The sequence below is a fragment of the Rhinolophus sinicus genome, chromosome 16 (assembly GCF_057876585.1).
Source record: "Rhinolophus sinicus isolate RSI-liver-muscle chromosome 16, RSI-T2T, whole genome shotgun sequence".
Classification (NCBI taxonomy): domain Eukaryota; kingdom Metazoa; phylum Chordata; class Mammalia; order Chiroptera; family Rhinolophidae; genus Rhinolophus; species Rhinolophus sinicus.
The window spans coordinates 65546406-65572950 of NC_142516.1; positions in this window are offsets into that span (position 1 = coordinate 65546406).

Here is a 26545-nt window from a genome sequence, read left to right on the forward strand (position 1 = left end):
ATCCACCTAATAGAGATCAAATTTTTGCTTTTCCTTTATTCACCAATCTATTTGAGATCCTAGCTCCTGGTTTCAACGCAAATGAAGAATGCATAGTATTTATGCTATCAAGCCTATGAGACGATATTTCTCATGTAATTTTATATCGCTGCATGTGTATTTATGGTGCTTTGGGGAGACAACAGTTTTCTTTGACATCTGCCTTAAATATCCAAAAGAGAATTGTAGTAGAATAAAATAATCAGTCTTTCTGACTCCATCTTGCTTGCGCCTGCCTAGTTCCCACAACATGTCAGTTAGCAACTTCTGCTTAGTTCCGCATAAATATGCTAATCATTGACGGGATCTACCCTGTAGCCTAGGAATTACTGAAACAACCTCCCTGCTTGAAACTACCTCCCCAAGTCAATAAAGAAGGTATGTACAAAAATAATGGTTGTTTATCAAACGATTTAATGGAACCTCGCGACTGGGACTATGGAGTTTGTTGACCAAAAGCAAAGAAGTTTCACCATCCCCCTTGGACCCTTGCTGACATCCAGACGTCTGTGATCATCAATCTCCTTCTGACCTCGAACCCATCCCGTTTCCTCCTTTCCCTGACATAAAAGAAGCCTGACTTCTGTACTTTCTGAAGATATTTCTTTAGGATGCTAGTCCACCATCTTCTCAGCTTGCTGGCTTTCCGAGTAAAGTCGCTTTCCTTGCCCCAACTCCTTGTCACTCAACTTATTTATTGGCTTTCCTGCGGCGAGTAGTTCGAGCTTTCACTCGATTACAGAATGAGGATGCTAAAAGAATAAAGACAAAGTACTGGGTCTATATTTAGGAAATATGTGTGTAGACTTGTGAGTCTACTATACATATTGTATGTTGCTAACCATCATTAGGAAAGTAAGCAACCACTCTTCAGGTGTAAGTGTGGGCCAGTGCAGGTTTCCTCCTAATATTTCTGGCTGTGCCATAAATCCCAGCAAGACGAACTGTTTCTTGGTCATTCTGCTTTCAGCTCATCCTGGAGGCTACTTGGAAGCTCTCACAGAGAGTGCTGCTCATTTGGGTTTCCTTGCCATGCAATCTCTCTGCCCTTCAGAAAGTACATCTCCCACCAGCTGAAGTAAGTCATTTTTTCCTTAGGGAACCAAATCCAGACACTAGACCTCTCTTCCAGCCTGTAATTAAATCTGTTGGGCAGGTCAGCAGTGCCACTGGGTCAGGAAAGAGAAGAAAAAGGAAGTGGAAGAAATGGCATTTGTTTTTTGGCTGGCCCTTGTTCTTCTCTGAGAGGGAGGCTCTGGCAGCCGCACAGTGGAGTCCCTGTGCCCAGAATACTCGTGCTTACTCCAGGGCTGCCAGCTGGCTTTGAAATGGTTCTTCCCAATCAAGGGCTTGCGTGTTCACTCAGCACTCAAGGCTGAAGCACTTTGCTGGTGGTCTGTTGATGGTGTCAGTTTCCTAGTTCACCACCTCAGATTATAATACAGCTGAGCATTTCATACTTGAACATGCAACACAGTCACTTGGGAGGGCTTGCTAAACAGAGATTCCTGGACCCCAGCGCAAGGATTCTGCTTTAGTGGGGCCTGAGAATTTGCAGTTCTAACAAGTTCCCAGGTGATGCAGGTGCTGCTGTTCAACAGCCAGAAAAGGCTATAGGCAGCCAAGGGGGGAGAAATTAGTTGAGATCAAGTGTCTAGCGATTATGAAAACAAGAAGGTGTTGTAGTGCGGATATCATATTCATACAATATCCACCGTAAGAATATACGAGGAGCTCTCCGGTCCCTTAGACATACATATTAAATCTGCTCCATAATTTGCTTTCAAACTGTCATTGAGAGCATTATTTACTTCAACAATTGAGTCACCAAGGAAAACTTTGTCCCTTTTCTAATTACATAGTATGGAATGCATAAATCTTAAGAGTACAGCCTGATGAATTTTGACAAATGCACACACCCACGTAATCCATACCCCTACAAGAAGATCTAAAACATTTCCATCACCCCAGAAAGTTCACTCATGCCCCTTCCCAGTTAATCTCATCCTCTCCTTCCCCTCCAGGAAACCACTAAACCATTTTGATTTCGTTAACCAAAATTTAGTTTTCTTGTTTTAAAACTTCATATAAATGGGAAAATATAGTATATGCCCTTTGTGTCTTCTGCTTTGCTCAGCATAATGTTTTTGAGATTCATCATGCTATTGGATGTTCAGCAGTTGTTCCTTTTATGATTGAGTAGTGTTCCATTGTATGACTATACTACACTTTGTTTATCAATTATCTTATTGATGAATAGTTTGCTTAATTCTAATTTGGGGCTATTTGAATAAATCTGGTATGAACATTCTTGTCCAAGTCTTTTGGTAGGTCAGAGGGTAGGTATATTTAAAGTTTTCCAAAGTGGTTGCATCATTTTACATACATAGGAAAGTTTCTAATCCTCTCTAACATTTTATGTTGTCAGATTTTTAAATTTCAGCCTTTCTAATGGGTATGTAGTGGAATCCCATTGTAATTTTAATTTACATTTCCCTGGTAACTAATGATGTGAGCACTTTTTCATGCATTTCATAGCCATTCAGGTGTCTTCCTTTTCATTCAAAATTTTTGCCCACTTTAAATATTTTGTAATGTTTGGCTTTTTATTATTGAGTAGTGTGAGATCTTTATATATTATGATTATAAATCTTCTGTTAGACAAATGTAATGTAATGTGAATGTTTCTGTACATGTTTGTTTTTTCACTTTAATGGTGTTTTTTGATGAGCAGTTTATAATTTTGAGGAAGTCTATTTAATTTTTTATGAGTAGTTTTGTGTCCTTTGTAAGAAATCTTTGAGTTACAAAGATATTCTTCTATGTTTTCTCTTTCTATAAATTCTATAGCTTTAGCTTATTTGATATTTCTCAGATGTATGGTGCAAAATATGTAACTTTTAAATGATTCCCTTTTGTCTTAATTGCAGGGAGGGATATCATCTAATTTTAAAGTCAATCATGGCTATTATGGTAACTTTTATGGTTATCACATTTGCATTCTTCTCCATACTATTTTTTTTCTTATTGCTTATTTTGTATTACTATTTTTTCTTTTATTGTATATGATTTTTATTTAAGAGGGGAAGTATTTATTAAATCCAATAACTAAAAATAAGTCAGATTTCCTTATTTATCCTAATAGGTAATTAAAATTAAAGTTAGTTACTTCAGATTTTATTCTGTTGTAGAATATGAAAAGCAGGTGGAACCCCAGGCAAAGGCATTTGAGGTGATCTTTAGATAATATCCACCTAACTGAACAAGAAATATTCGATTTAATGAGATTTAAAATTAATGTCTCCTGCAATCAGTGTAGAGTCCAAATGAAGTACCTGCTACCCCACAAAGAATTTCTCTGATTCTGTCATACCTGTGTTTGGTTTGGGCCCAAATGCCTAGGATTCCACCTCTCTATGCCACTAGTGAGGCTTAGACTTCCATCTGTTCTGTTTGGTCAGGAAGATAGAGAAAGTCAAAGGATGTGTTTTGCCTCACTGTGCCTTCTCTATGTTTATACACCTGTGTTTAGGATATAGTATGAGGAAGAATGAGAACATGAGTCAGATGCCCTGATGATATATTTCCTCCCAGTAAAATAGAGATGTATGTGCTGACCCACCTTACTTCCACTAGCCCTGCCATACTACCAAATATCAAACTCTGTCACACAGAGCCTTGTATTTATATATTCATTTATGTACAACTATTTTCAGTATCTCAATGTGATTTCTCATAGGCTTTAAGATAATTAAGGCCGGCTATTTATTGTGCCAAATACCAGTCCTAGTAGCTTTATTTCCCATCCAGCCTATCTCTTCCAAAGAAAATTTGGTAAAATGCAATTGAGTAGAGACGATGTTGTCAGAAAAATAATCTTAAAAGGTCTACAATTGATAAGAAATTAAAAAGATGGCTGTCGTAAACATTGGTGCTTCATTAGTAATGCATTTCTTGTCATGCACCTCAGAATCTACTGTGGCATACTGGCATGTCTGGACTTTTATTAAGTCACTGATATTGATTACTTATTGATTATCATCATCTTGGTGGAAACCTTTTTATTATGTATGGATCATTTGGTCTGCCATTTTTCTTCTACCTCCTCACTTCTCTAAACACTATTGCTCATATGCATAGAACTTTTTATAAAAAGCCCTAGAGAAGGTCCACTGATTCTTAAGAAGTTTCACACTAGTTCTTGGAGAATAAGAAAACATCACGAGAAAGAATGACCTTGAATAGAATTAAACACCCACCATCCAAAACTATTGATTTGCTGCTATTCCTGAGCAATTTACCCTAAAGTGGGACAGATAAAACTTATATGGTTGCAAGAGTCAGGAAACAGAGGGATTTCAATTCCAGAAGCTGAAGCTTCCTTGGGGACTCATTAGCAACTGTGATAAAAATAGCACAAAATAGAAGTCTGTTGTGCTAAAAATTTAGAGCAGGTTTCTGTCACTAATTTACTACCTTGAAAAGGGAAAAGGACTAGAAGTACTAAGTGTCTCCTGTTTATCATACATTCAAATACATAATTTTAATTAATCTTCCAAGGCATTCCTAGAGGAATGATAATAAGTATTATTATCCCCATTCCACAAAGGGGAACATCAGAGAGTATAAATAACTTGTTCAATTTTGCATAGTTACTAAGACAGAGATCAAGCCTGGTTTTATTTGACTCCAAAACTCATGCCCTTGTACAGAACCATACTGGCTCCTTGCTCTCCACTTTGCTCAGTCACTTTGCAAGGTCACTCTTTCTCGTGATGCTTTCTTATTCTCCAAGAACTAGTGTGAAACTTACTTCTTAAGAATCAGTGGACCTTCTCTAGGACTTTTTAGAAAAAGTTCCATGCATATGAGCAATAGTGTTTAGAAAAATGAGAAGGTAGAAGAGAAATGGCAGACCAAAAGATCCATACATAATAAAAAGGTTTCCACCAAGATGATGATAATCAGTAAGTAATCAAAATCAGTGACTTAAAGGGAAGGAGTGCCACCAGATGTCTTCTGATGTCTCTTTTGTCTCTACACTCTGCCATTTTACGTGCATGGCCATAGGGGAAAGGAGTGATACAAATACACAATGTGCCTTATCTTGTGACACAATTTTCCTTCTTAGTGTCAGCTTCCTGAATTATAAGAGGATGCATGTCCAGATCCAAAGTTATAGGAAGATACTGTAATCGAGTAAAAGCTCGAACTACTCGCCACACAAAAGCCAATAAGTTGAGTGACAAGGAGTTGGGCAAAGAAAGGGACTTTATTTGGAAAGCCAGCAAGCTGAGAAGACGGTGGACTAGCATCCTAAAGAACCATCTTGAGAAAGCACAGAAGTCAGGCTTCTTTTATGTCAGGGAAAGGAGGAAATGGGAGGGGCTTGAGGTCAGGAGGAGATTGATGATCACCGACATCTAGACATCAGCAAGGGTCCAAGGGGGATGGTGTAACTTCTTTGTTTTTGATCAACAAACTCTGGTTGCCGTGGTCCCAGTCACAAGGTTCCATTAAATCGTTTGATAAACAACCATTATTTTTGTACATACCTTCTTTATTGACTTGGGGAGGTAGTTTCAAGCAGGGAGGTTGTTTCAGTAATTCCTAGGCTACAGGGTAGATCCCTTCAATGATTAGCATATTTATGTGCGGAACTAAGCAGAAGTTGCTAACTGACATGTTATGGGAACTGGGCAGGCTCGAGCAAGATGGAGTCAGAAAGACTGATTATTTTATTCTATTACAGTACTACTTCATATTTAGAATCAAAACAGCAATACAAATGCTCGGTATTCATTCTTTCCACGCTTTGCAAAAAAAAAAAAAAAAAAAAAAAAGTCTTTAAAAATAAAATACCCCAAAAAAAATAAATAAATAAAATAAAAGTCACACAATGTAATGACAAGCACGTCGGTTATTAAAATTGCTAGATGAAAGGCTTACTCATCATGAAGTTTCAAACCTGACACATTTCTTTTAACTGAAAAATAACAAAGTGTTTTAAAATGGTTTTCTTATTTTACTCTGCTGCTTTTAATATAGTGCTTTTGTACTTTGATTGAAAGTATTAGACTTGTCCAAATATTTCCCCCACCATCACTGGGTGGGAAAATGGAATGAAAGGCAGAATGAATGAACAAGGTAGAGTACTCATTCCCAATGAGGGGTAACCAAGAGCAACAACATTCCAGGCAAATGGATAGTTTTCTTTCTACACTGCAATGTGTTTCTAAACAGAATGTTGAATATAAAATTAACTGAACTTGAGAGGCAACCACTCTTTTGGAAAATCCTTACATGGACATTTACTAAATATAATGATACTTACTGTCATTTACATTTCTAATATATAAGAGACTAATATGACAATTATAGTACTCTCCACAAATGTGGTCAAGGAGAAGGGGAACTATAGGCTTTATATTTGTAAATAAAAAAGAAATTTTTTATCAACCTCTGAGTCCAGTTTTCAAAGGAGTTGGGTTTTCTCCTTTATTCCTAGTAGTCTTGGCTTTTTAAAGTTAAATTGCTTGTGCCTAAACGAATGAAAGTCTTTCAATGAGTTGTTATTGTTTTATAAAAGGTGACATTTTTCTTTTTTTCCCTTTTTCCATTATTTGTGAATCCATATCTATCAGGAGTTTGGCCCAATTAAGAGACCTGACAGAAAACTGTCATATCTGTGTGCTCTCAATGGCAAGCTTTGCATGGTCCTGTAAGTGTCTACATATATTTCATCAGATCCTCAGAATGTGTCTCAGAGTCACTCTTCAATTATTTTTACCTTGTAGAACTAAGGAAGAGTGAAGAGCATTATTTTGTTATATTTGAAAGAGAACAAAATGAAATAGCACTTTGGGTATTTTACTCAGAAATGTTGGAAACCTAACTTGAAACATCAAACGGTGAAAAGGAAACATTTTCTTTTTTCCCTTGCTCTAAGCAGGGTAAAGATTGTAGGTTGTCATTGATATTGAGACAGGTATTTAAGCAGATATTTGGTTTACATCTTAAAAAATATCCAAATGATTCAGCTAATTCCTGTTCATATTCAAAGATAGTATCCCATTGCAAAGGATGAGAACTTAATTTGTTCAATTCTCCTATCCCACAGCCTGCCAAACCATGGGCTGAAGATCAGACTTGCCTAAACCCGCAGAAAGTGAGAAGATTCCACATGGCTGTACAGGGAAGCTGAGTGCGTCTGTTCTGTTTGGATATGGAGACAGAGACAGGTCAGGCTCGGTCGGCTTTCTTGCCCTTCTTCCCCATTCACCGGCGACAGGGGCTTTTTACCTCAGACCAAATCTTCAGAGCAGAGCTCTGAGTAGACTCAGGTCCTGAGAAGTGTAGCGAAAGCAGCTCTTTTCTTAACCAGTGTGAAAACCTTAGCAGAGGACTACATAACACCTGAGAGGCTATTTAATAAATAGTTTCTTGCACTTTCAGTTTCTCTATGTGCTTCAAGTTCATTGATCTTCCATAGAAAAGGTATGGGAAAAGTAGCTGCACAGCGTATAAATTTGAGTCTCTCAATCCTTGAATATTGTAAGGATATGCACAAGGGAATAATAATTATGACTTATTCTCTCTTTCATACCCACTTGCTTAGTCAGTTGTGATTAAACCTTAATCAACTTGGAACACGTTGATTATGATATAAGTATCATAGTTAAATATACTAAACACTAAATGAAGCATGAAACGCTGCATGATTTTTATCAAAAAGGCAAGGTGTTACTCATCTTTTCCTTTCTCTTGAGTAAATGACCTAAATAGAATGCTGCACCTACCCTAAGCTTAAGTCCTAAATATGTCATCTCACTTGTCCATCTTCTCTATCAAGTCACCCTATTATATTCTTTGGATGAATACGGGGATATTTTTTCAAAATGGCAAAATGGGTCAGAGCAAATCTTGGGGTATTTTATCCTTGTGATACCAGTAAAAATGTTGGATCTTTTTTTTAAAATATCATCTGGGTTGGTAATACAAGTGAAACAACTGGCATTGTCTGGCAATTTTCTTCATCAATGTTATTTGTAGACTTATTTCAGTTTGAAAAAGCAATTCATACTTAGGAATGATGTCTTCTCCTAGTTGCTTGGAAGATTTTCAGATTTCTGATTTTGCAAGCAATATGGTATTTATAATAAACACCTTTCAAGTCTAGCACAGAAAAGCAAATTTTCTTAATTGGAAGTATTTTTCCCTAATATCTTTCTTCTAATGATAATAGTTTCCATGGTTTCTTTGCAACATTCTGGAGTGGAATATGAGTGGCATAAGGCAAAATTGTGATTATTGAGGATAAGAAGACATTACAAAGGAGTGTATTGGCATTGATATTGGATTTATTTCCAGATTCTCAGCTCTGCAGAAGGACTGTGTGTACATGTGCTCATGGAGTGTTAGATTTCATTGTTTTTTGTTTTTGTTTTTCCCAAAATGAGGATAAATGCTACTGGGGAAAGAGAAGTCAACCACTTTTTAATATAATTAAGAATTAATAGAACAACATAAAATCTAGATTTCATATTGCTCTGAAGTTAAAGCTAAAAGCTGCCTCTACAGTTGTGTTCAAATGTTTGTATAAAATATTTATCGAAAGAATATTAATTTGATCAAAATCATTTGTAACAATTTTTACTTTTATAATTATTTAAAAGTTCAATCATTTTAAATGTATTCTTTGGAAAAGGAAATGTACATTGCTGGAGTGAAGAGTTAGGGTCTGAATTGACTCTCTTAAAAGATAACTTCAGTGTAAAACTTCATACTAAATTAAACTTCAAAATTTTGATAACTGAACAATATCATGGGACACAATATTTTTAAAACATTTGTTTTATGTATAGGCATACATTTTAAATGCATGCTGCTGTTTTTCTTATTCAAATGATTTCTAATCTAATCTGCCTTGAATTTTTCTAACTTTTATAGGAAGGTGAAAAAGAACCATTGTATTTTATCTGGTAAATACAGAAGTTACATTCTATAGTGGTAGGGGAAGGCGGGGGAGCGAGAGGGGGAGGTTGTAGAAGATTTCTTTATAACAAGCTCAGCTTCCTCTACCAGGTTTGGAACTTTCCTGTAGATGTTAGTCTAATAAACACAAAGGCCACACAGCATCCAGGCTCACCTAGGTCCTAGATATCTGCAAGCCTCTCCCAGGAATTCAGATGATAGTATGTTCCTTTGAATGATTATCATTTTCATTTCTGGGAAACCAGCATAAGGCAGAGGATTCTCCATGAAGCACTCTGCAGCTGGAAAACTGATTATAGCCCTGAAAGCAATGGTCTTCAAACTTTCTGTTTCAGTACTCCTTAAGGGAATTTGAAAATCGATACAATCCTTGCAAAACTTTAAAGTGACATCAAAAATGTGTCCAAAATATAAATAATTACAAATTGTGTAATCTCCAACTTATTTTAAATATTAACCTTTTAAAATACAATTGCTACATAATTTTTAAATGCATCCTGTGGAATATAAATACCAAAATGATTTGATCCTCTATCCTCATCCATCTAAAAAAAATAGCAGTTCATGAATAAGCTCTTATTTAATAACTGGACATTTTAAATCTCTTTTTTTTTTTAACTTGTTTTTTTCCATTTCCCTTCCTCACCAGGTTCTATTCTAATATCATCTACTTTTATTCATATAACATAATATAATTTTATTCTTGAAAGTCTCTTATTAATGACCTTATTATATACTCCTTTGCAGCAAAAATATAAACTAAAATTTACTTTTTAAATTTCCTAGATTTTAAAATTTAAAAAATATTTCTCCCGAGTAATATTACAATTATTAGTAAACAGTTGGGCAAAATAGATTGTATAATTGAATTATGTTTAATATCATTATATTAAAATATGCATAAACATATTAAATTAAAAGTAATAGAAAGCAATGTTTTAGAAATTCCTCTTTTTGGATGTGTATCTCTTAATGAGATGGATCAAGTGAGATTTTTTCCCCATGGGTTTGTATATGAATATTACTTATTACTAGAATGAGTTGGGGTTTAGTATTAATTCTATTCTGTTATTTTAACTGAGGTTAGTGCTAAAAAACTTTATTCGTGGATGAAAATGGAAAGACTTTTATTATAGTTATGACACTTAATTTTTAGACCTTTAAACACCTTTTATGCCCAAATTTATATGTTGGTCTATCATGCAAAATTAATTTTATAGGTCTAGCAACTGAAAATTTGTTTAGTCCTTCTTCATTTATGTGGAAAGCAAAGAATTAGAGACTAACCTGTAATTTGTTAGCCAGACATGAAATTCTTTCCACACTTACTCCACATGGTACAGTATTTTCAGGTATCCCTGTGTCTGGTGTCACTGCTGAAGTATTTTCGCTCTAGGGCAATGCAATGGATAAAAAGTGTGACTTTCTTCTGTAACATGGCAATTATGAATAGTGATGTCTTAACCATAGACCCTTTCTTAGGGAAGAAGTCACAGGAAAAGTGTGGCTCTGAAAATATCCTTAGCCTGGATTTAGCTGTCCAAAAGCATGGTTTCAACAATTAGCTCTGTTCCTAACTGGCTCTGTGCCTCTAGAAAACATCACTTTAATTCTTTGGGCCTCAGCTTTCTCATTGGGAGGCTGGACTAGAACCCTATTTCCCAAAGCTAAATGACATGATTTTGGATGGTACATGTATAAACCTTATTTGTTATACATTTCTTGTACTGTTTACCAGGAAAATATAATCAGCATACTAAATCTATGATTCTTGAATATAGTTTTTAAAAATGTATCTTAAAAAAATCGAGCACTTAAGTTTTTAAAATAAATCTATTTAAAAATAATTAAATAACTAGATATGCAAAAATCCATGAACATGGTATGGGAACTAATGATGTTTGAGAAACACAGAGTAGTTACAATTGCTATGGTCCCACCAAATTCCAATGTTGGGTAATTTTATGAGAAAGATTTGGAAGTAAGGAAAAGGAAGGGAGGAAACAAGGAAGGAAGAGGGGAAGAACTTTAGGAAGAACTGACTCTGGGTGGTGAACATACAATGTGATATATAAATAATGTATTACAGAATTGTACACCTGAAATCTACGTAACTTTGCTAACAATTTTCACCCCAATAAACTTTAAACAAACACAAAAAAGAAGGATGTACACTTATATTTCTAGGTAGCCTCATTAAGTGCCAGTTATGGATGGCAAATATCAACCCACGTAAGCAACTCCAAAAGACAAGTTCAGGCAGTCAAGCATCCATAGATAGATGTTTTTAAGGCAGAATACCAATTATGCAAGTCAGGCTTTCTCAACCCACTGAGCATGAGCTAAAAACCTTCACTATGGCTACACAGCCAAATGATGTGGAAATTTGATGTAATTACCAGGGTAAGGCAGGCAAATAAAACTTACCGCAAAACTTGGGGTACGGAGCTATCTTTACTGATCAAATTACTCAAGTAATCTATTAACCTCCTTGTCACATTGCCTTTTTTGCCACAGCCAAATCCAATGCTGGAATTTTAATTAAGACAGCTTACTGAGAATAGATACCCTCCAAGTAAGAGTGGGTTTTTTTCAGGTTAGTAAAGAAATTCAACTTCTAAAAGTTAATCATTACTCGAGATAAAGAATAGATTGAATTGCTCGATATTAATGTGAACAATTTTCTAAGGCTTGTAGTTCTTGGGTGTGACGTGTAAATACATCCAGCTGGTGATTTTAAGATATTTTTAGCTTCATTATTTTTCCTGTTGTTATAGTCAATTTTCCTGAAATTTTTTAGTAAGATATTAAGAGTAAAATCTAATTTTGTTCTTATTCCTCCTGTGTCCTAAACTCTCTTTAAGGATCAATAAAATGAAAATTGTTCAGCCAAATAAAAATCTTGAGTGTGTGCATGTGTCTGCACACACACACACACACACACACACACACACACGTGTACACACAAGCACACATGAACACCACCAAACAAAACTTATTTTAGAAATGTCATAATTCTACAGAGTAGTATGTAAAAAGTGAATCTTGGTTATCCCTTAAGCTAATTCCTTTCTTTTCTTCTTGTCCTGTATTGTAACAAAGAAAGAGATCACTCTATTTGGTATAGCCTCCAATATTTCTTGGATCTGAAGTGCATTTTCTTGAAATAACCATAGTAACTTTATATTTGTGGCTTTACAAAGCTCCTCTCCACCCATTTTCTCTAATACAGCAAGCTTATGTGATAGGGACACTTAAAGGAGAACTGGTCAGTTTCTCCGAACACTTCCCTTTGCTAGAAAATTACAGAATATTAAGAAAACAGTACGAATAATAGCTGCCATTTATTGAACACATTACTACTAGGAAGTCTTATGTGCAAAAATCTTTACTATTCCTTACAACGTTGTAAAGAGATATTATTTTACTTTATAGATCAGTAAGCAATGCTCTGAGCTTAATTAACATGCCCCGGGACACACAAATAGTATTGGCAGGGTTAGGATTTGAACCTAGATTGATCTTTTTCTGAAGCCAGAAGGACTTTCTTCTACTCTATACCACCCCCTTGCTACTAATGGTTCCCGCTCAATGTCTGTTGAATGAAATCTAGCATTCAGATATGCTTTTTCCAGATGGGCTTTGATAGCAGATGTCAGTTCAAATCCCTTAGGTAGTTAAGATAAAGTAGAGAAGGTTGGAAATTTTCCAATTGACTATGAGTAATAATGAGGCCATCCGGGTAATATACAAACCCATTCACACCAACTCTATTCCAAATCCCGCAGAGCGTTTATATTTAGTAGGAGAAGTCGGAAAAGGCTAACTGGCTGCCTGAAAGATGAGGTGGTTCAAGAGGAGCTTTGCTCTAACACAGGCAGGTCATTCTACTGCCAGTACAGTCCTGGAGGGGTCTGGTTTGAACAGTAAAGTGTCAGTCCTGGGACCATCCCAACATGGATTGAGCCATCCACCATAGCAGATCTCAGTTCCCCGAAACATCCTACCATGAGGAAAAGCTGGCAAAGTGAACACTCAATGGCAGAATACACGCAGATAATGCTTCTTAAAACACATGCAGTTGTCATCCTTGTTATTAATGGAAGTAATCATATGCTGTAGACATTCTGAGCTCTGGTCTGTTCAATCTGCATGCAAATGGCCAAGGACGAAGCCAAAAGGTAACAGCAGCAAGCCCACATTCAGAAACTGGAATAAAAAGAATGTGCTCATTGCCAAGAGGGAGTTAAATAATGCTAATAAATCACACTTGGGAAGCACTTTCTGCATATTGTTTCATGTGATCTGTAACATCCCTTTGCAGCAGAGTGTAGTATGGTTTTAGTCTTTCCTTTTTCAAGTTGGGAAAAACTAAAATGTATTGAATGTGAATGTGTCCCAGGCTCTGTAGTTAGAACATGGTTCATATTATCTTATTTAATCCTTGCAACAAGCTTAAGAGGAAAATGTCATTGTTGCTCTGTTTATTACATGAGGAAACTGAAAGTTGGAGAAGTAAATCACTAATATTCATGTGGCTGGGAAGTGTTGGCACAGGCCAATCTGACTCCAAACTCATTTAGCACCATGCTGCATTTATTTGATAAGAATTTAAGGGATTTGCCCAGAGTTCCTAATCTCAAACCCATCTCTATCCCAAAGCCCTTTATTTTTTGAATGCTATTTTTTGAATAACCATATTCTCCTCAGTATTGAATTTGATAGTGGATTGTATTAAAGGAAGTGTGGATTCTTCCTCTCTAAGACTCTCTAAAGTGCAATTATTTACCCCAAGATGGCTTCCATCCAGACGAAGCCATGTCCACCAGGAATAAATCTTTCCTGAGCACCCTCTATCTGCCCCACACTGTAATAAACTCTGTTGAGCTCACCAAAATGAACTTGATGGCTTTTGGAGTTTCCAGCAGTAACATGTTTCTCTAAAACCAACGAAAATAGGTACTCATACCTTTTTGGGGTATATATTTACTATTAACAGGAGTAGAGAAAGAAAATGATTCCATTTCCCTTTGTGCTTTTTGAGCAGCAGAGGCAAAAGCCCAGCTTCTTGCCTTTGAATCATATACCTTGAACCACAGGTCAGGAAAATTGGTGGTCACCTTCAGGTCCCAACCTGCAGAGCAACCCACCTCAGGAAGCCGCGTCATACCGGAGTTGAGTGTGCCAGACTCCACAAACCTGGACTTGCCGGTGAAAGGCCTCTCCAGCCAAGAACAGCACAGCAAGCAAGGGGTGGTGGGAGGTAGGAAGCAACCTCAGGGCTGGCAAGTGGGCAGAGTGAGTCACCCCTTTGATGTGGAGTGGTTATTCCAAACCCAGAAAAGGTGAGCAAGCCTTTCATTCCCCTGACAACCCTGACAACTGACAACAGCCTCTTCATGTAGGAAACTGAGTCACAGAACAGGAAACTTTCAGACTCACAGGAGAGAAAATTGCTAGTCTATATTGCAATATAAGTTTTACTAAGATAAATTTGGTCTCGGTCCGGTAAAATTTCACCCTGCTCTATGTAAATAAACTACTTCTCATCTTATTTCTCAAATCTCTCCCCACTGCTCCCCATATCTTATTGGAGGTGCCAATTGAGAGGTTTCACATACAGCAGAACTGTTCAGTAGAATCAATTCTTTAAAGGAATCAATTAATTTTGGTAAAAAGACCACTCCAGTGTATTTGTGTGATCGTCTTACTTGGAGAATGAAAATGCCATAAAGAAAAGATTGTTAAACCCTTTAATGGTTCTGGGAATGCCTGGTTCTTTCATAAGAACAGAAGATTCAAATCCTGGGTCATGTTGGATCCGTCTGGCCCAATCTGCGTGGATCTACTTTGCCTCTAGGAAGCACAGGGAAGGCACTATCATTGCTCCTGGTTCAACTTGGGGCCGGATTGTCTGCTGGTCTCTCGGTATGCTTCCTTGCTGCCATCTGTGCTCTCCCACGAAGCAGGGCCTAGAAGCCAGAAGACTACATTTCCTAGACCAGCGCTCTGGTTTGAAGACCTCCATTATTGCTCTGGTTGTAGCAAGAGGCACAGAGTCCTTGGCAGATAGCAGACTCGAGATTTTGCCAGCGACTTCTGAGAGCCCTCCTGCAACTCACCCACGTTGGCACTGCAGGTACCTCGGTGGCGGTTCCTTGCATTTCCATCTAGAAATTCATCCTTTTCACATTTTCCGTATTTTCATTGTATGCTACGTCTTGTGGCAGTGAACTACAAAGTTGACTACCCAGTCATGAAGTATATTTCATTCCTTAGCGCCTATTAAAAATATTTCAAGTTCCAGGGCCTCCCTGGTCTATTATTAATTAATTATACATAAATATTCCTCTGCCTTGTGCCCTTCATCCTATTGTGGATATTGACCATATTTAGATTGAAGTATTTGAATTGTTTAGCCTGTTCTTAGATCAGAGACTATAAACAAACAGACACAACCTGAATTTTATTTTTTTATTTGGTTGGCCTTGTCTGAAAAAATAGAAGAAAAGAAAGATAGAAACGAGCCAAATTTTTAACAATAGTATCCAAAATTTTGAATCATTTAGGCCAGGGTAAAGAGGCAATATAAGACTGAGAGAAAATGTCATCTCTGTAAATTAATTTCCTTCCTTCACACAGATCAAGTTTAATCTTTGTTCCCTCCTGTCTCTTTATCTATGTTCCCTCTTGTCTCTTTATGTTTATTTTATTTTTACCTCCCAACAGGCAAAGGAACTATGCTTACTTTTAGACCCTACTTAGTTGAAGTTGAACACCTTGGGTAAGGGGACCTGCTCTGAGTTGTTTAAATTCTAAACTTTGCCATCTAATCAAAAGGGAGTGAATAAAATATCATGGGATTAATAAGCTTGACCTCATTGGATATGCTTTTCTTTTGCATGTAGAGAACATTGCATGACAGAAATGCTCTGTGAGATTGTGAATGATGTCACTTAATGACTTGATTTTCTTAGAAAGTAAGAGTTTAGATGTTCACTACCCAAACTTCATCATGTGTCCTTCCTTTGGGTTTTGCTATGAGATTTTCAGTATAAATCGGAAGTCACAAATGGGAAGCCCAGAGCACAGACCAAAGATGCCCTGCAGATTCAACTATTCATTCATTCATTCATTCATTCATTCATTCATTCATTCAAAAAACCATTTATCAAGTTTCTACTATGTGCCAGACTCTCTCTAGCCACTGGGGATATAATCATGAGCAAAATAAACCCAAATGTCTGCCCTTGAGAATTTTACATTCCACTGTAGGAAGAGACAGAAAAAACAGGTCAAATAAATAAAATGAATAGATGTTAGATGGTATAAGTGTTTTCCAGCAAAATCAAGCAGGAAAGAAACAGGGAATGTGGGAACAGTTTGTAATTTCAAGTAAGGTGACCAGGGAAGGTCTCATTGAGAAGGAAACATTTAAAATACTACCTGAAGGAAGTGAAGGGTGCACTATGTGACTAGGGAAAGAGCCATTCAGATGAGGAAAGTACTGAAATAAAGGCCTTGAGACAGGAGAGTACATTGCACGTTCAAAGAACAGCTGGACAGAGTGAGTGAGTGAGTGAGTGAGGAGTGAGTGAGTGAATGAATGAGTGAGTGAATGAGTGAGTGAATGAGTGAGTGAGTGAATGAGTGAGTGAATGAGTGAGTGAGTGAGTGAATGAATGAGTGAGTGAGTGAGTGAATGAGTGAGTGAATGAGTGAGTGAGTGAGTGAGTGAATGAATGAGTGAGTGAGTGAATGAGTGAGTGAGTGAATGAGTGAATGAGTGAGTGAGTGAATGAATGAGTGAATGAGTGAGTGAATGAGTGAGTGAGTGAATGAGTGAGTGAGTGAATGAGTGAATGAGTGAGTGAATGAGTGAGTGAATGAGTGAGTGAAGAGCTGTAGGAAGGAGGTCACAGTGGTAATGTGGACCTGCTAGTAACCATGGTGAAGACTTGGTAGATAGATACGTTCTGTTAGTCAGCATATTGCTTTAAAAAATTGATTAGCTGCTAACATTTAAAAAGCAGGATATCTAATGTGAACATTTTGATTTCTAATACCTTTAAAAAAACATATAAGATTTGGCAATACCAGATACACATTGTGACCACAGTGCTGAGCAGTAGCTGCCCCCTTGATGTGGTTCTGGGGTCCTCCAGTGACCCTTATTCCCCTATTCTCTCACACTTGGCCTTCTTCACTTGGATATGAAGGGGTTTTTGTTTGTACCTCTATAAATGAAGGGTTGGTTTGGTAGTTAATTTACTAATGCGCGTGGAATGCCCTTGGAGCTGTCTTGGTCTCTTCCTAGCCAAGTCTGGATGGGATGGCTCTGGGCTTGGGGGTTCCTGTCCTGGCTGAGAGTCCATGTGCCTCTATAAATGGCCACAAACCACAGGTATTAATGTGCAACAAGAATGACTATCTCAGCCCAACAACTACCACCCATGTGTCTGTCAACAGTACACTCAAGAAGACATGTGACCGTTGATCAGCACGTTATAAATAATTGTTCTGATTTTACTTTGGGCATTCAGAGCTGCCTGTTGATATGAGGTGGGCTTTTTTATTGTTTGTTTTGGTACCAAGAGTTAGATTTTTTTGACAGATAACATTGAGGAATAGAGTTTAGTGGTATATCAACGTGCATGTGTGTGGTAGAGGTGAGCAAGGAGAGAAGAGAGAAAGGGTGTTGTCCGTCATCAAATCAAAATAAAGGATCCTGGCTCTTTAAATTTGTGTTAAAGTTGCCCTCTGTTAATTACCAATAGCCTGGACTATTTGAGAAATCTACAAGGCTTAAAAATAATAAAATGGCCTCTGTATGGATGATTTTTTTCTTCATTATAAAATCATCTACCCATGGGATGATGACTCAGAAGCTATTATATTTTTATCTTCCTAATTCTACTAGCCAAAAGTTAGGGTTGAGTCAGCCAAATGCTTCCAAAATGAGTTGCAGAATGTACACTTACTCATGAGAAATAACCACTGTATACAGCAGACTTGTTCTGGGGCAGTACCAGCTTGTGCCTGGGACATTTGGGCATTTAGTGTTTTATTTTAATTAAAGAACATGAGTAAGAATGATTTTTATAGCTAACCTGCCCTTAATAAGTCTGCATTAAAGAACAGTCATTTAAATGACAGTTTAGAAAGTTCAAGTAAAGTACTTCAGAGTAAATCTAACCCCAAAACATTTTAAGGTGAAAAAGAAACATGACTGTTTAGTAATGTCTTTAAAATTATTCAGGAAGATAACTAATCCAACCCTAAAATGATTGACTTTAATACATCTCCCCCTTGAGAGTGGAAAATGCTTACAAGAGCAAGAACTTCATTCTAACGTAGGTCTAATGGGGGTTCACGTCTTACTTAGGAATTGTGGTTTCTCTAGTTTAGCAAGGTCTCTGACAGCAAGTATACAGAAATAGCCTCCACAGAGTGAAACACTACAATAACAGAATCTCATTAGGTATGGATAGAAGTAAAGATAATTGCAACTATGACTATAGTGAAAGTAAAGCAGAGAACTAAACATTTAGCAAATTTAGACACTGTAAATGGTTGACGTGTAAAATGCAGGACACATTTGTTCAAATTTAGTGTTCACTATGTTGATGTCTTAGGTTGGATTTCATGAGAAAGAAACACAGAAAGAGGAGTTTTTGGAAGTTGATTGGAGGTTTCCGGGGAGTGACATCTGGGAGAGGGTGAAGGAAGCAGCACGGGGCAGAGGGAGAAGTTGAGCTGCGATTCAGTAGCGTTAAAGGTCCTGTGGGGAGCTCTGTGTTGAGATGACCTTTCAGATGTGTCCTAGATTGAGGGAAGCAGTCCCCTAGGCCAAAGGCATCTGTGACCTTTCGTAAGCCAACGTGGTCTAATGATTGTCTCGGTCTTGAAAAGGACATTTGGGTGGGGCACTTCAGCATCCGATACAGTTAATGTAGTTTCTTCCCTTAAAGACAGGAGAAGCCATGGCATTGAAAATGATCCACGACCCGTGGGCTTCATTAACTTAATAGTGTCACAGACAGAAGTGTGCCATTTGGATGCAGAAAACCTAGGATCAAATTTGACTTGGCCATCTATTAGCTGAGGGCAGGGTCATCTATATAATTTGCAGGATCCAGTACAAAATGAAAATGCAGAGTCCCTTATTCAAAAGGCAGGAAAATGTGCCACTAAAAGTACTAAAATATAAAACTTTTTATTTCTTTTGGCAGTCTCTCTCTCGCAACTTGTTATGGTGCTTTTATTTGCTATTGAGTGCTGTTTTAAGTAAAGAAAAAAATTAAATTCAAACTATTAGCATGAATTTTGCCACTCATCTTTACATTGAAAAATACCAGTTTAAAGGGCAAATATAATAGCATTTGGCTTGTACATACCTATTTATTTCATTCTTACCAGAACAGTGAAAATGTTGCACAAAACTAACTCAGCAATGTTAATTCACTTTTTGATACACTCACATTTTACCAACATTCTCTCCCTACAATTTACTGATAAGTAATGAAGGACTTAAAGAAAAGGAAATATGGGTTTCTCTATCTCTCCCTTTCCCTCTAAGTCATAATTTTCAGCATAAGTGGTTGTCTAGTACAGGGAAATAACATGAGTATGGAAGGATATGACAGGGTTCCTTGGTTGTTTGTGTTACTTAGAACACCATTGCCTTTTTGTTTGCATTCAAAGAAAATTCTGGTTTGAACCAAAAGCTTACTCAGACATTAATAATTTTAAAAATTATTAAAGCAAAGAAACCCAAATATACCACATGTTCCAATTTTAATTGGTATTTGGGAAATGAAGATGAAATGAAGGAAATGAAGATAAAATCTTGAAAATTTTCAGTTTATTCCACATTAAAAAGAAAAGTGAAACCAAGTTGTCAGCTTCCATAACAATTAATTTTCTTCCAAGGAGGAAACCTCTTTGGTTTGTGTTGTTACTGATGAAATTATATTAAACTACTGAATCATTGTTATCTTTATAACCCCGACCATGTTTCTATTGAATTCAGGAAAGGTCATTTGAGTTCAGTAGAACATCTGTGAATACAGCTGAATTTTAAATGCTGACTGTATCTGAGCATATTTAGAATGATATGCTTTATTATTCAGTTAAAATTCTCTGAATCATAAACTACTTAGAAATTAGAATAAATTGTTGAATCAGAACCGAGGTTACAATGCAAAATCAAATTCATGTATTTGGTGAGTAGAAATGTGAGTGTTCCAACTGGAACATACAAAATCAAATATAGTTATCAATGATTTTGTTTGCTAATTTGGCAATTCAAATCTTAATTTCCAAGCATGGCAATTGTATTAGTCTGCTTAGGCTGCTATAATAAAATACAATATACTGGGTGGTTTAAACAACAGAAATTTATTATCTCACCATTCTGGAGGCTGAGAAGTTCAAGATCAAGGAGCCAGCCAAATCACTGTGCTATTTGCATTTAAAGCCTTAAGACAAAGGGTTTCTTTTTAAAAATATTCTGTACCGAGTGTCATTAACATTCAAATTGTGTCCAAAGAATCTTCAGGGATCTAGAGTGAGGAGGATAAAACAGAGATGATATACTGGAAGATTAAAATTGCTTTGAAGTCTTCTGGTTTATATTAAAAATTAATGCAAATTTTGCTCCTCAATGCATTGGTATATGTTTTAATGTGAGAATATTTCTACATAGTGTGGAGTCAACATTGTTGATCTAGGAAGATAAGCCATGTTTCTAGTGAGAGCTCTCTTCCTGGCTTGTAGAAGGCCCCCTTCTCTCTGTAACCTCACATGAGGGAGAGTGAGAGTTATGGTGTCTCTTCCTCTTCTTAGAAGGGCACCAGCCCTCTTAGATTACAACCCTACTCTTATGACCTCATTTAACCTTTTAATCACCTTTTCACAGGTCCTATCTCCAAACACATTCTCATTGGGGATTAGGGCTTCAATGTGTGAATTTGGAGGATAAAAACATTAAGTCCATAACAGCAATTATATTAATTTATTAAATTATGTATATTCTACTACTTTGTCTTGCTATTGACCTATTTAAATTGTTCACAAATACACGACATTATACCAGTTGTTCTCAATCCTGGCTGCATATTAGAATCACCAAAAGAGCTTTTTAGAAAATACCAAAGCCTGGGTCCCATTTCCAGGAATTCTGATTTAATTGATTTAAGGTAAAACCTGACCATCCGTATTTTTGTTATTATTGCTGCTGTTGCTGTTGATGGTGTGATGAGCTGCCCATTTGGAGAAAAAAGTGACTTTATGTATTTTATTCATTCACCTATATCTAAAATGTATCTGAGTTCCCCACTAGATTTTTTTTTTTTTTTTTATTAATTAGTTTCAGGTGCACAAGACAAAGCAAAACTTAGACATTTATCATTTATATCCCTCACACTGTGTGAACCCCCCTCCCCCCATCCACTATCCCTCTGTACGTTCCCAAAACCTCTCACCTTCCCCTTATCCCCACCCCCCCGCCCCTCTAGCAACCCTCTGTTTTTTCCTCCATGTTTCCAAAACTGTTTCTGATTAGTTCATTCACTTATTCTTTTCTTTAGATTCCGCATATAAGTGAGATCATATGGTATTTGTCTTTCTCTTTCTGACTTATTTCACTTAACATAATGTTCTCTAGGTCCATCCATGTTGTTGCAAATGGTAAGATTTCTTTCTTCTTTATGGCTGCGTAATACTCCATTGTATAAATGTACCACAGTTTCTTAAACTAGATTTTTTAATTGAAGTAATTTTAAACACAATGAAATATACAGGTATATATATATATATATATATATATATATATATATATATATATATATGTATATATATATATATATATGATGCCAAAAAAATATATCGATATTTTAAGAGATGTTATCGGTGCTCAAGCAGTAGTTTGCTGTAATGAGAAGTGTCTGGACACTGATGGTAACCACTTTGAGCAGCTCTTGTAATTGCAGAAGTCAAACGTGACTTGTATTCATCTTTTGTTATCAGTATATATTGAGTATTATAATTAATACAGTTTTTTTCCTTTCTTAAAATGCATATACATTTTTTTGGCACCCTCTGTAACTACCCTCCTGAACAAGATATAAATATTTTTATCACGACAGAAAGCTCTGTGATTCCCCTTTCCAGTGAACCCCCTTTATCCATAAACAATCATAGCTCTGATGTTTTTCACCAGAGGTTCATTTTGCCTAATATTGACTTCATATACCTCATGAAATGATCTCCCAAAAAGTCTAGTACCCATCTGACACAGCTGGGCTCACATTTAACCACTGCACAGTAACTGACACAACAAACACAAATTGGATTCCACTGTAAATTGTCCTCTAGGTATATTATTGCAGAGAGTAGATAAACTCATTAAAAAAAAAAAAAAAAATCTATGGGCTATTTTTCACAATCATTTTTTACTGTTTCGATGATAGGAAATTTCAGAGTACATATTTTGAATGAGCCTTATTATTTTTTTAACATATTAGCATGACAGCATACTAAATTCAGTGAGGTCATCAGTTTCAAAGAATGGAGTCAAATTAATTTTAATGGAAGTTAATAGATTTGCATTCCATATGGATACATCTATTAGCTTCCATTACATTTAGTTTGAATGATTACAGAGACATTATTACTTTTAGTGAAATATTCAGGTCAACCTCAAGTCTTCCTTCTCTCTCAAACCCCTCATCTGCCACTATGTCCATATGCCACGAAGCTATGTAAATTCTCCATTAAGGATCTCTCTCTAATTTTGTCCCCAGTGGTCATTCCCTTCATCAATTCTTTCATTATCCCCAATCACTTCTCACCTTGGTTTTTGCAAAAGCTGTCAAACTTGTCATCCTCACACTGGACAGATCTTCGTATATTCGTTCTCTGAACAGAGTGATATTCCGCAAACAAAATCTGATCAAATCATCCCCTTGTAATGGTTCCCAAGGATCCCGCACATTCCTAAGATAAGTCCCAAAACTCCCTGACACGGCAACCAAGTCCTGTTGTAAATTAGCCCTCTACATTTCTCAAGCCTCATCTCTTGTACTTGGTACCACAATCCCTTTCATTCCACACGCACCAAATTCTCACTTTTCCTTCTGTGCTTTTACACATGTTGGTACTGCTTTCCAACATCCACTTCTTCCATTATACCTCTTGGTGAGCTAAACCTCATTCCAGATACAGCACAAATATTGCCACCTTGTTAAAAAATTCCCCACTTTTTACTTTCCAGGTGCCACCGACAAGAAGATAATTTGTAAAAATTCTATGCAGACTGGTTTCTACAAAAAATTTCCCTGTGAAACATTGAAGATACAAAACTGATAGAATTAGAAGGTGATGGTTAAAAGAGTTTGGAGTCAGAACTGAATTTGAGATCTAATTTCTTGGCTATAACTGTGTCATTTGGGGAAAGTTCATTATTTCAGTTTCCTCATTTATAAAATAAAATGATATCCACCATGAAAGGTGGTTGTGAGGCTTTAATGAAATCATGTATATAGAAGAGCTTAGCACAGTGCCTAGCACATAGCAAAATCTCAATAGATGATAGCCATTGTCATTTTATTATTATTGATGGATTATGTTTTTATGTGGAAAAGAAGAAAGGTATCCAAAGGTTAGGTGTTAATGAGAAAGAGGAATATTTCTTCTAATTAGGTAGGAAAGAAATAGAAGAGAATGGGTATCAATGCACGTGAATGTGGATAACAAATTAAAATCCTTTTCCCATTTTCCTTACCAATACCTGGTTATGTAGAACAAGAAATTAATATGTATGAGAACTCTGAAGAATCTAGAAATATCTGTTACTATACATTTGCATTAAAATGGCATCCATCTAAATTAATTCCATATATATGTGTATACAAACAAATTATTTGTTTAGAAAAAATTCACTGTGCTATTTGCTGTTGAAGCCTTAAAACAAAGGGTTTCTTTTTAAAAATATTCTGTACCGAGTGTCATTAACATTCAATATTGTGTCCAAAGAATCTTCAGGGATCTAGAGTGAGGAGGATAAAACAGAGATGACACACTGGAAGATTAAAATTGCTTTCAAGCCTTGTGGCTTATATGAAAAATTGATGCAAAGGTTGCTCATCAATACTTTGGTACATGTTTTAATATGAGAATATTTTTACATAACGTAAAGTCAACATTGTAGGACTAGGAAGGTAAGCCATGCTTCTTTCCAACCCCTGGCACACTGCTGAAACTCTTTGATTTGGATCCAGATCAAACAACAACAAAAAGTTTACTAAAATCGTCACTTCTAATGATCTTAAGTTCATACTTAGAAAATATTAGAATCAGACAATACGATCATCACACAAGCTGTTTGATTTGATCTTTTAATTAATGAAAATAGTCCTTATATGTTAGATATGAAAAAATAACTTGGTTAGCCTGCAGTTTTCAACTTCAATTTGATCTAAGTAACAATAGTAATAATAATAATGATGAGTATTTCCTAATAAACAGAAATATAAATTTTTAAAAATTTCCCAGTGAAAAAAACACTCAGATTTATTTTTTTCCCTGCACATACAAGTTCTGTGAACATGCTGATACATTATGCTGGATAGAAATTAACCTAATGACTTTGTACAAAATAATATCCTATATAAATAATAATAAGCAGTAATATTATAGATCAATATAGTAGATAAATTAGTCTTTACTTTACAAAGCATCTTGCCACAGGATTCCCAATATGCTCCCCAAGGTATGATTTTTTAACCTCTTTGAACTTATAAAGTCCTCTGAGATCTGATTAAAAGCTCCAGAATTCTCTTTCCAGAAACAAAAAACTACACATATTTGCACAGAAACTACATTTTGGATATAATCTTATGAACCCATAGACTATGAGGTGTTTTTCACAAATCCCAAGTTAAGAAGCACTCCCCTAGTGTATTTAGAATGTAATTTGTCAGAAATTCAATTTCCAAATCACTTTTTTAGGGACATGAACAACATACAACAAACTGGCCAGCTAACTGTAATAGAAAAAATAGATACTTTTGGAAGAGAAGAGACATCTTGATGCCTAATAAAGGCCTTTTAATGGGTTTCATAGATGCCGGAGGCTGGAGGGAAGGCTGTGTATCCCTCTGGTTTCAGCAGGACTGCCTGCCGCTGGGACTTGTCTTGGAAAATCATCAACTAACTTTAGCCTCCACCCTTCCTTTACCTCGAATAACATTTTGACTAAACAACAACCAGGTGAGAAATTATCTTTTGGTCATACCCCTCTCCTGTTTATTCACAATGTGAAAATCTTTAGCAGATGTGATTTGCTTGGGTGCTTCTCTTGAGGACATATTTGCTTTTTGGATTCTATGACTTAGTAATAACCTTGCATCATGTATTAGAAAGCAATTAATGCTTTTTTATGCATTCATCTAACAAATACTGATTTGCTTAACACAGTGTTATAATAGGGGATCAAATGAGTAAAATCACAGTCCCTGCCCTCGCAGGGCTGACAGCCTAGTGAGAGAGAGAAACTAAAATCAAAGAGAATAACGCAAATAATTACAAGAGTCACAGTGCTATGCAGGAGAGGTACATGGAGCTACAGAAAGATATAACTGTACTATCAGACAGGTCAGAAAAGGAATTAAATGTGCTGAGATCTAAAGAAAGAATGAGAGTTAACCAAGTAATGTCAGCAGGAATAGAAAAGCATTCCTGCAGACTGGTGCAGCTGCTATGGAAGGCAGTGTGGAGGTTCCTCAAAAAATTAAAAATAGAATTACCGTATGACTCAGCAAGCCCACTCCTAGGTATCTACCCAAAAAATCTGAAAACATTTATCCATAAAGACACGTGTGCTCCAATGTTCGTTGCAGCTTTATTTACAGTGGCCAAGACATAGAAACACCCAAAATGTCCTTCGATAGATGAATGGATAAAGAAGTTGTGATATATATACACAATGGAATACTATTCGGCAGTAGGAAAAGATGAAATAGGACCATTTGTGACAACATGGATGGATCTTGAGAATATAATGCTTAGCGAAATAAGTCAGATAGAAAAAGCAGAGAACCATATGATTTCACTGATATGTGGTATATGAATCAAAAACAACAAAAGAACAAGACAAACAAATGAGAAATAAAAACTCATAGACACAGACAATAGTTTAGTGGTTACCAGAGGGTAAGACGGGAGAGGGGTGATAGATGAGGGTAAAGGGGATCAAATATATGGTGATGGAAGGAGAACTGACTCTGGGTGGTGAACACACAATGGGATTTATAGATGATGTAATATAGAATTGTGTACCTGAAATCTATGTAAATTTACTAACAATTGTCACCCCAATAAACTTTAATAAAAAAAAAGAAAGAAAAGAAAAGCATTCCTACGCAAAGGCCTGGTCCATTTCTGTGTCCTGACTCGCACTTGTCTTAATTTTATCTGTGCTCAGATGTTTGTATCTGCTCGAACAGCCTGT